Raw genomic sequence first — 11,806 nt, forward strand, 5'->3', positions numbered from 1 at the left:
GAAGAAAAGCTGAGATTTTAACACTAAACAGACATTTGACTGCATGCTGGATTTCTCCCCATCACATGCATCTAAGGGGAGTATTCGCTTTCCTCACAATGGCTGACATTTTAATAATGAGGTTGTCATCATCATAAACCACAAAGTGCCTAAAGAAGAAGCCAAGATAAAACAGCATAGAAAATTAAAAAGGGACATGCTAGAAACATATATATCCAAAAACTACCTTCTACCTTTAAATAATAAATACTTTAGTAATCCCCATAAAATTGAAGGCTGAACCTTTAGCTTTTTCCCTTTCCCATTAGTTTTCTAATCCAAGTGAAGTCATGCATCCTATTTTAGTAATTGAATTGGAAATAGGTCTAATATGGGAACTCTTGGCCCTCTAACCAATAGGTGAAAATATCTATATAGAAATTTTATGGTCTTTTTACTAAGAGAAAACAGTCTATTTTTTCTAGGCTGCAGACTTTTCACAGATGTAATGATTGCTCTTAATCATTAAGCTAATAATTTCTGAATTTAATTTTCTCTAGTATGGTGTATTAGTTGCCCACTGGCCTCACACAAAAAGTTACCTAGCGCTCTCCCAAAATGAAAAGTCACAATGTCAAAGAAAGTGGAAAAACCATAAATGCCACTTTCCTGAAAACCTTTAGTTAAACAATTTAACTTAGTGACATTTGCTCCAAATGTTAATTTCCCCTTAAATCAATGTAACATTAAATTCTTAGGTGACCATACAGCTATTCACATGACGATCTATTAGTAATGTTAAAAGTCTTCAAAAAATTAGACTCATTGATTCTTTGTACTACCAGTAAGGGTAAATCAGCAAGTGAGATGACATGAAGTTTCACACAGAAACAGCCTCAGACAGATAAAAACAGTGCACATGAAGTGTTAATACTTTCACAAACTTCAACACGTTTCTGTATTCTTCTAGAAAGTCAATGAGTAACTCAGAGTTCTTTTCATTAATCAAGGTGGATAAACTCATCAACAGCCAAAATAAATTTCAAGTATTTTGTACTAAGTTAAACAGGGGAAAAACCCCAAATGTTCCCTTACATATATCCTGACATTCAGTACTTTTTTTTTTAAATTGCAAAATTTTTTGGTGTGGATTTGTCCCAACATTTTTGAGGAAATCTCTCAGATCATTCAAAGGGGAGTTTCAGTGGAAATTGGTTATTTTTTAAATATTTTCTTAACAAGATCTCAAAAGAATTTCAAATGAAAGGAAAGTTATTAAACAACTTTAGCAGCACTTTTCTGTAATACCAGAGAAGTGAGAGGTACATATACAGGTTTGTCAGTTTTCCTTGCCACTTTTGACAAAATATTTTCATAAGCCAATGTTTTGACTATTGAGGGATGAATTTATCAATCTTGAATATGTTTAGAATTTTTCAAGCCCTTCAAATATTTTTTCTATATTTATAAATAAATTAAGTACAACTAAAAGATCTGTTATTTAATTACTAGGAATTTATAATGCAAAAAAACACCCCTGTTTCCTTTAGAAAAAATACTGTTACAAATTCTCAGTAAAAAAAGATAATCTAGTGTACCAGATATTAAAGCCCTACAGGCTTGTTACATCCAGACAACTGATCAATTCAAAGCAGAAGATAATAATTTATGGTCTTATATGACCATAGTAGTTTTCCATTTCAGTTGCAAGGCACATGAACATTATTTTGTTTTCCTATGGTCCATTTCTTTGGTGCTACAAATATCATGGTCGTTATAATTTAATGCCAAACCTGTACAACATACATTGAAATATTTACTATTTCAATATTTACTAATATTTACTATTTACTAGAATAGGATTTACTATTTACTAGGGATATTGACAAGATGGATAATGAATTTCTAAACTGCATCAGAATTTTATCTGGTCATTCAGTTATTTATTTTGTCTGATTTTCTCAATAATTTGTGTCATGTTTTTAGCATGAAACCAGAAAAATCTCTTGGAATATACTGGCAGATTTTAAATATACAGCAGACAAATTACTGAACTGATATTCCTAATGTGGCTGGAAATACCCACAATTAGTTTTTAATAGTCTAATTGAAATTGTTGTAAGTTGGAATTTAATCACATACATATGCCATCATTTTAAACAAAGAATTAGTTACTGACACAACAATACAATTTTTTTATGATCTTGTATTCCATAATGATTAAGACTAAAATAATTAATTTTATATATATAAACTATTTTCCTCTGATTTTATATATGGCATACTTACAAGATAGATGAGAAGCACACTACATTAATCTGTAGTGTTTATATTGAGAGAGATTTGTGAATTGCAAACTAAGTAGTATTTGCTGATGTTAGTTAAGGTATGATTGAACAATAAATTTTTGAAGGAAATGTACCCAAAAATCATTACACTGTTGGATAAAACTTGATAAAACAATTGCAATTTCCAGAGTTCACTTTAATATGTCATTACAAGCCTATTAAGAAGTGAAAAAATCTACTACTTATTTGTTTTCTATTTACAAGTATCATTTCTCACTGGAATTTGAGTACATAGAAATGGGAAGGGAAAAATTCAAAAATAAATTCGTAAACCAATCAAACCAATCCTTTAACTAGATTGCTAGTCTATTTGCCATAAATTTTTTTAACTATTTTGTTGACCATAGGTTTAACTTTGACAGTTATGTTATACAAAGCCTTTTCTACAATGAAAAGTGACCAGTGGTACATTATTGTTTCCAAGATTCTTAGAAGCATTCCGGGAAGCCCACTCCAATTGTATTCATTAAGGAGGGAATTCACATAATATGTGACCATCCAACCTACATTATGGAACACTCTTTTTTAAAATCTCTTTTTCTGACATTGTGAGCAACTCATAGCTCATAGGATTTATTGAAAGTAAATAAAAAATATACATTAAAAGATTGGAATTATTGTTTTTTACAAGGCACTCTGAAGAACATCAGAGTATTTCCCACTGATCCAATTAAAGTTTCTTAATTCTCTTAGAATACACAAAGCAGCTAGTAAGAGGAAAAATAACTCTTCCCATTTGAAAGAAAATGTCCAAACGGACCAAAGCAGATGTTTAAAAATATATATAATGCAAGTAAATTTAAAAAATGACAGAGTAAACACAGTGTCAATGTTGCTTGCCCAAGTCAAAGTGATTTTGAGCAGTGAATTGAAACATGATGGCTGGGTGAAACCACCACAATCTTGTTTAGATCTGGCTTGAAGAAAACTCAGGTGTGTAATTCCTACTCCTGATCTCTTTACTCATCAAATCCTACTGTGAAAATGTTGTTTTCAATCTCCTCCATGGGCCTAATAGTCTCCTACAGTTTGGTCTCAGGTGCACATCTTAACAAATTTTAGGCATACTGAGAACAAAGTTCAGCTGCAGCATTTCTGAGGCAACAAAATCTATCTCAGTAGAGTTTGATAATCCCAAGGAGTCTGTTTCACTGTCTCAGAAATTTCCTTATGGCATATTAAACACCTACAAACAAAGTTGTACACCATCCATAAATACTGCAGTAAAATGAGTTCTTCTGTCTTTGTGCTGAGACATTTTAGAAAGGGCTGACCAAAAAACAGTTGCTCTAGACCTGAAAGAAAAATGGATCCTCATCAACATAATTATTTTGTGTTTTATGTATACTAAAATAGTTCCTAATCCTGAAGGACAGTATTTTTATCTTAAAGTATTAAGGTATTTTTCAGGTGTGTATTAATGTGTTTTTCATTTATGAAGTAAGTAAGCTATCTCTATTTTATACTAGATTGTAAATAAGAAGGAAAAAAATCAAAATCTGGGCTATGTTCGCCATGACCATCAGTTAACCCAATATGTTTGGGAAAACATTTTCTGTACAAGTAAATTAAAACAGAGAAGCTGAACTTCAAAGAACAATAATACCAGGTAAACACAACTGAAAAAAAAAAAAAAAACCACAAACCTAAAACTGTACTATAAAATGCACAGAAAGCTTAATTTAGCTATTCATGCTATTTTTTGGTCAGTCCAAAAAATATCCCCACACCTCCTATTCTTCCAAAAGTTTCACTTCAGCAAAGGTTCATATAAGTGGGATCTGTATTTCTACGTGCTCTTCATTATGACAGAAGGTATTCTTCAACATGATTTGTATTCAGACAGAATATATTAGTAGGAACGCTGGTTCTAGTGTACTATGGTTATTTTTAGATCTATTTGTAACAGTCTTCTGTATTATAAATTAATTTTGTATAGTCTGCAAGAAAATGTATTATTTTTCATTATATAGACAGAGAATTGTCGCAGCCAATAAACCAATTTCTCTGTAACTATTCTGAATGCAAATGGCCTCTAGCTGAAGGCTATTATCAGTCAGAATGCAGGAACTTATGTAAACATTATATGATCATTATAAAAACTGATTATGCCATTTGATATATTCTGATGGGCCACTACTCTGAGAATTCTGCACCCATAGTCCCCAAAGTTGTCTCTGTTTTGGTCCCTGTCACTGTACTGTAATCCCACTAAAACCAAGAGGCTAAACAGAACATAATATACTCGTGCATCTTAACACAGTTTCCCATCAACATTTATCATAATAACCTATTTTCAGTTGCTAACAATGGCACCAACTTACACTTTTGAGAGTAATATATGATAAACATTCAGATGAGGTTGAAATTCGTTTGCTGTAAATGTTTATTTCTTCTAAAATAAGTAAGTAAATAATCTATATTTGTAAAGGAAGGCAGGGTAAGAGTTCACCATCAATGTTTCAAACAACATGCCTACACTGCCTATACATTAGCTGAAACTGAGAGGAATAACCCTTCATGATCAGTTATTTTGAGTTTGCATGCCAGGTTCTGGTAGCAGCAGGGGAGCTACAGGGGTGGCTTCAGTGAGAAGTTGCCAGAACCTTCCTCTGTGTCCAAAAGAGCTAATGCCAGCCAGCTGCAGGATGGACCCACCGCTGACCAAGGCTGAGCCCATCAACAGTAGTGGTAACATCTTGGGATTAACAGATTTAGGAATGGAAAAAGTTGCTGTGCAGAAAGTTGGCAGGAATGAAGAATCTGTATAAGAGTGCCAAAATATGCTTTAAAATAAAGGCCAAGACCAAGACCTGGAAAGCAGGAGACAATGAGACAACACAAGGAACCACAAATGAATGAAGGGGGTGGTAGAGCTGCCAGACATGAGAGACTGGACTAAAACTGGATGGTTTAAAAATCTGGGGCAAGAAAAGTGGGCAGGGGAGGGAAGTTGAAGTATTGTAGGAAGGGGGCAAAAAGCTAGCCTGTCATTTCTTTTAAGTGCAGCTAACAAGTAATTTGCAAGCTCCCATAACCTAACAAGCAATTTGCTAATTCAGATATGAAGGTGTTTGAGAATGAAAAGTTCCTTTAACACAGCAATCTATTCTGAGGGTGAAAAATAAATGCACCCGAGTAAACAATAAGATTTGTCCCATGAGAACCCACAAAAGAAAAAATGTAAATGTATCTAGAGAGAGAAAATTTGATAGACATACATAATAGCCCTTACTGACCAATGAACTGAGTTTCAATGTACTGCTGACCGATTAAGTTTATCACAGTGCCTCCTGATATTTTCATAAGTATAAGCTTTGTGAGTATTAAAGGAGCCTTCTGAAAACTTTTACTGTGTCACTCTGTGTGTCTTGGCTGCCTCTACAACAACAAAGTACTAAAAAATAAAGAAGTAGAATTGATTGAGCTGAGGTCATCAAGGTCAGAAACATATTATGAAATGGAGGATGTAAAAGAGGCATAATCGGAAAGTGTCATAAGGAGGTACTGGATTGACAAGCAGCTGGTAGACAGAAAAATCTGGGTGTAGTCAAATTGGAGTGGCAAAGTAAGCATAAAGAGCTGGAGAAACAGGCAGACTCTGCCTTTTCTGGAGTGTACACCCTCAGGAAGCGAGGCTGGGACTGGATTCTCCCCCCTCAGTTCCACCTTCAGCTGATGGAGGAGACTTGGACAGAAGCATTCCACAGCCTCCAGGTGGTGGATGACCTGCTATGAAGTTACCTTATTGAATCATATTCTAGGAATCATTTAAAAACTGAGATGAATTTTCAGCAGTGAACCACATTCATAACCTAAAGAAAGGGGGGGTTTTTTGGTACAATTTCACCTGGTTTTCAGCTATGAGAGCAATGTGTTCTGTATCAGTGTCCCCTATTTGCTGCACCTCCAAGCCTCATCCTACAAAGAGTTATAGAAAAAAAGAGTTGAAATATCAACCTGTGAGAGTATAATTACTGGGAGAAGACATGGTTACAGAGAGATATTTCAAGGTAGAGAACAATAGACAATGAAAAAGCTGGATTTTAGAGCAGCTATGAGAATATGGAGAATGCATATTGGAATGGAGTAAAAATTATGGGTTCTTCTACCAATTTTGAATAAAAATCATTGTTTTCTCTAATTTGAATTGGGGAAAGAATATGCAATTTTTTTGTTGTGGTTTAAAACAAGTTACTATAAAGAAAATAAAGTATTTCTCATCCATAAGCAGCACATTCTTCCATATTTTCCTTTATAATATGTTTTTAAAATTTCATTTCTACATCACACTAATATCCAGCAGGGTTAGAAGAGGAATAGGAGGAAAAAAAGGTGTTAAAACAATTTTTTTTTTGCTGTAGAACTGAAATTAAGGTATGCAAAATATGTATTAATTGCTCAAAAGGACTCACAGGTTTCACTTAGGTTTATTTTGGGAACTATTGAGAGGTGAAATGGGAAAATTTAGAGTATGGGACTGATGTAACTAAAGATAATATACAATTCATGGGGAATGATTAGGCATGACTTCTTGCTTCTTTTTAATCACTTGAGTGGCCAGCGCATGCCTTGTAACTCATTTAAATATTTAAAATTAAAAGTACCCCATATTTAAATATTTGTTCATGATAGAACATATCAAATGATGACACTTTTTATTCAAATATGAAAGAGCAACAAGATATTTTTTCTCTTGTGAAAATTTGTTTGAATAGAACACTAAAAAAACTCGCTGCCCAAATTTCATTGTCATTGTTCTTCTCCATGAAAAGAAGATTTCTCAAAATTTCTCAATTTTTGCAAGTTCTCAGCTAAACAAAGTACCTTTTTATAACCAGCTGATATATTAACAAAACCCAAACCACTCAGTTGCAGCTTTAAATTTTTCTCATGGGGTTCTGTATTTCCGTATTTGAGTGTCTTCTTCTCAAGAGTGTGACGTACAGTTAAAGATTGATGAAGACTGAAGCCAAGATAGTTTTATCTACAGCACTATTTTATCATTTGTGTATGGCAGGAAATGTTCTTTTTTTTTTTCCATGGCATTGTCTGTTGTGTGAGGCATTCACTCCAGAGCTGGACTCAAGATCGTTTCAACTCAGAATATTCTGTGGTTCTGTGAATCACAAACAAAGACAGGGGGGAGGAAGGGTGCAGTGTGCCTTGTAAAAAGCTGATAGTCAAGTGACTTCACTACAAATGAAGTAGATGTCCAGCATGTGTTATCTGTATTGCTTATAAAAGAGGCTGCAATACTAGCAAACTGATTCTGGCTTTTTCCCTTGAAACCAAAATAATTGCAGAGGGATTTCACTAATATTTAAAATACAACAATTTTTCAGATGCACTTTTGAAATGTAAGTGGTCCCAATTTTCTCCTGATTTAACTTGGCATAACACCATTGCAGTCAATAGGCTGTTTGATTTACATCAGTAGAAGACCTGTCCCATTTATTGTCTCTCAGTTTAAGATCAATTTGCATATACTTGCAAGTATCAAACACTATTTATGCCTTTAAGCCTGGCTGAAAGTTTACAAATATTATCTGAGTTTATACATACAGGTATACACATAATTATATGCAGTTACAATTACCACTGGCTTATCTGGGCTGAAAAAAATCTCCAACAATTAGGGATTCAAGTTTCAGGAACAGAAGCAGTAAAACCAGGAGTCTATAAATTTTTTTTCTTGTTATTCTCTTTGCTCTATACCATAAGACCTTTTTCTCCATTTCTTTTAATATTGGCTACACCTACAGTCAGCATGCAGGATCTTGCAAAGATCTTGCTATCAAGCACCAAAGTGTGTATCTCTATGAGGAAAGAAATGGAAGAAATTAAAATCATTTAACAGAACATGGCAATGTAATATTCAAAAAACTGAAATTATTTCCCTTTGCCTTCTGCAGCTCTAGCAGTTCTCTCATGGGCAGCCCTTGTGTTTCTGAATTGGCCAGAGCAGCCAGGAGTTTATCCTCTCAGGTTTAATTTATGGTTAATCATCCTTTCCCAAGAGGCACTTCCTTTGCTTTCAATTTGGTTAAACCCTCAGGTAAGCCTCCCATCACAGACAGCAGTTCACAGAACAAGCAGTTGCTGCCACTGTGTTGCTCACAGTGTGTGCATTAATTCATGGAGTAGTTCCTTTGTCTTTTGTTTTGGGTGTTTTTTTCACCTTGCAATAATATTGGGCAGAGGCTGTTCATTACTGTGTATTCCTACCTTCAATGCATTGCTGCATACTGGTCCTTATGCACATGTGTAATAACTGTAATTTATAATCATATTTAGCACTGAATTACTCTCTGAACTTAGTATTGAAGTACTCTCTGCACCTTCCTCTTGTTTTGTCTCCTTATTTACCATTTTTCCTTCCTAGATACCATTGTTCTTTCTATATTATGTAACTTAAAACGTGTTACTTATAACCAAAACCAAATGGGGAAAAAACTTAAACATTAATGTTCCAAATAGTACAGTTACAGTATTTCAGTGACTTTCACCAAATAAGCAGTGTTCCAAGTAGTCTATAGATCCATTGCTGAAGAGAAGCTGCCTTTCTTTTCACTCCAGAAGAAGCAGACAGGTTTACTGAAGCAAAACTCAACCATTTTGCTCTTTCAAAGTAAATAATAAAAAAATTAAGTATAAAAGTTTAAAAGATAGATTTTTCCTCACAAAGCCAGTGTATTCTTCATGACTGACCAGTATTACACATTCTTAAAAGGAGTAATATTCTCAAAGCGTTTTTACAGGAATAGGAAATAACTCTCTGTATCTTATAGTGTTCTACACAAAAGTGGAGATCTCCTCTCTTTTCCCTTGGTACAAGAAAAACTTACAACTCATGAATCCTATTATTTAATTATAAGTACCTGTAAGATTCTACCAAACCCTTATTATATTAACAGCTGTCTAAATATAAAATGATACAATATCTTATATTACCATCTGGTAGATACTTTCCAGACACAGAAAACTTCTACCTATGGTACAAGGACCACATTCAATAAGTATAGGAAATTAGTGAAGATACAGCAAAAAAACTCCAAAGGGACTCAAAATATAAATCCTTTGTGGGTATAGCAATTGTCTTAAGAAGCTTTTTTAAAGGACAGTATCTTTTAAAAGGACAATCTTTTTAAAAGGACAGAGTTTGTGCATAGAGCTCAAAGAGATCATTTTATATATTGTATAGGATCAAACTACAGCAAAAATGGATTTTCTTCATTACTTTTACAGTAGTTAGAAGACTGAGGATGGGGTTTTTTACCTTTTGCACCTATTTTTTAATAGACAAAGTATGGAAAGATATGTAAATAGTAAAATATTCCTGTGAAGATAGGCAGGCCAGTAGTTTACAATACAAAAGAAGAAACAAAACTGAAAAGCACATGAGCTAAGCAAATACTGGCAAAGGAACTGAAATGTACCAGTAAAATTTAAAAAAAAAAAAACCCAAACCCAAATAGTAAATCTAAAAGTGAAACACAAAATTAATTTAAAGGCTGAGAAAAGCATTCCTTGTAAGAAAGAGATACTCATATTTGGAAAGCTAAGAAAAGCAGGGTTTGTCAGAAATCAAAGTGGAATAAAAGCAAAAATCCAAAAAAGCTTTTTTCTGCATATAAGACCATGAATTCTTGAGAGATACTGAAACTTTGATGGCAGCACAAAAAATCCCACCATTGAGAATTTTTTTTGTCAAATAAGTCTGAAAAACCACATTTCACTGTTTTTCCACAGTACATGGTTATATATAATTATTCAATATATGGTATCCTTTCAGTTACAAAATCAAACAAACAAAAAGCCCTCAGAAGCAGTCATGAAATAAATCAAAACACAAAATATACTGATATTTTTAGGTAGACCACTTCAGGACCTTTCTTCTTTTTCAATTCATTTTCATAAATTAATACTTTTATTGGCTATTTAAAAAAAAAATAAATAAATTTTTAATCTGATTAACAGCAATTTAGAAACTACTTTAACCAATCTGAGCTAAGAAATTAGCTGAAATTTATTCTTCCCCATGAAGAGTTTCAATGACTCAGAAAATTCCACTAAGAGCTGTTAAATCCTTATCAGCTTTCCTGCCAAACCCTAACAGCTATATTCTCATTTCATATTAAACTATTGATTTCCTAGCATTGAAAGGCTGGTAATGACCCCTATAATTATGAAGAAAGACTATCCTAGTTTTTTTGCCCAAAGAAAATATGAAAATAGACTTTCAGAGAACAACCTGGCATCTGTAAAAATCATCATTATATTTGTGTGTATTCAGAATATTTAACTTTTGAGACTATAAAGAATGATGCCTAGTTTGCAAGAATAGATCAACTTTGAATTGAACATCACACAGTGCATGTATAATTTTTATTAGCTTTCTCATTTGGAGATAATGGTGCTTTCACAACATTCGGGAATGAAAGTATCTTTAATTTGTTTAGTTGATATGACTGAAGAATGCTTGTTGGGAATTTTAAATTTTCTAGGGATAGTACAATACAGTGTACTATGCCATGGATAGAAAAAGACAAAGGAACCTCAACAGCTCAATAAGAAGACTCTTCTGTTCTAGATTAGTTACATAGATACTGTTGTCAAGAAGGTACAAGGACGACCCAGTTCCCAGAGGTAAGCAGTGGAAAAAAATATTTGACGTTGATTTTGGTCAAGAACCAACCATGGTAGATGTGTTTCTGGAACAGGAAGTTTTAACATTTTGGGGAAAATTAAAAAAGAGAAAAAAATTAATATTTTAATAGTATTAATAATTATGATAATATTAATAATAATTTATTAGTTTAGTGGTGATATTATCAAATTAATATTAATCTAGTTTCTCTTCAATCAATAGAATTCCTACCCTAGTAGGGAGTTAGGTGAAACGTGATCTAAATTCCAGCACAGAATACAGATCATTCCTGGGGAAAAATAAAAACCAAACAATCTTGCAACAAACCTCAGCTTCACCAAAAGCATCTCGTCACTCAACTTCAGTCCTTTTACTGATTGCCAAAGTCAAATCCCACTAATACATATTCCCTCTAATAAAATATATAGTTAAACCAGAAGATACTGAAATCAAAAAACAGCTATACATCAGCCTCAATAACTATGAGTAAGATCTGTACACAATAAGTTCTCCATTTGCTATAAAACATTTCCAATAGAATAAAGGGTTGTTATTTGCTTTTTTCTTTCTTTTCCAGAAAAATAAATAATAATGTCAAGAAGAGAAGACAGGTGAGAGGAAGACAATCATAACAATATATTGTCAAAAGATTTTTTGCCATTGCTGAACAAAATGTTCACAATTCTGGGGTGTAGTTAACAGACTCTCATGTACTAAACTGTCCTGTATGTTATTTCTGATGGTAATATTTTTGCATTTTGCTACTCTAAGAACATTTTTGTGCCTTTTTTTCTCTTTGATAATGTGTTTTAGAACATTCTATAATTAT

The sequence above is a fragment of the Chamaea fasciata genome, unplaced genomic scaffold (genome assembly GCF_029207755.1).
Source record: "Chamaea fasciata isolate MVZ Bird 193981 ecotype frontalis unplaced genomic scaffold, bChaFas1.0.hap1 SCAF_2, whole genome shotgun sequence".
NCBI lineage: Eukaryota > Metazoa > Chordata > Aves > Passeriformes > Sylviidae > Chamaea > Chamaea fasciata.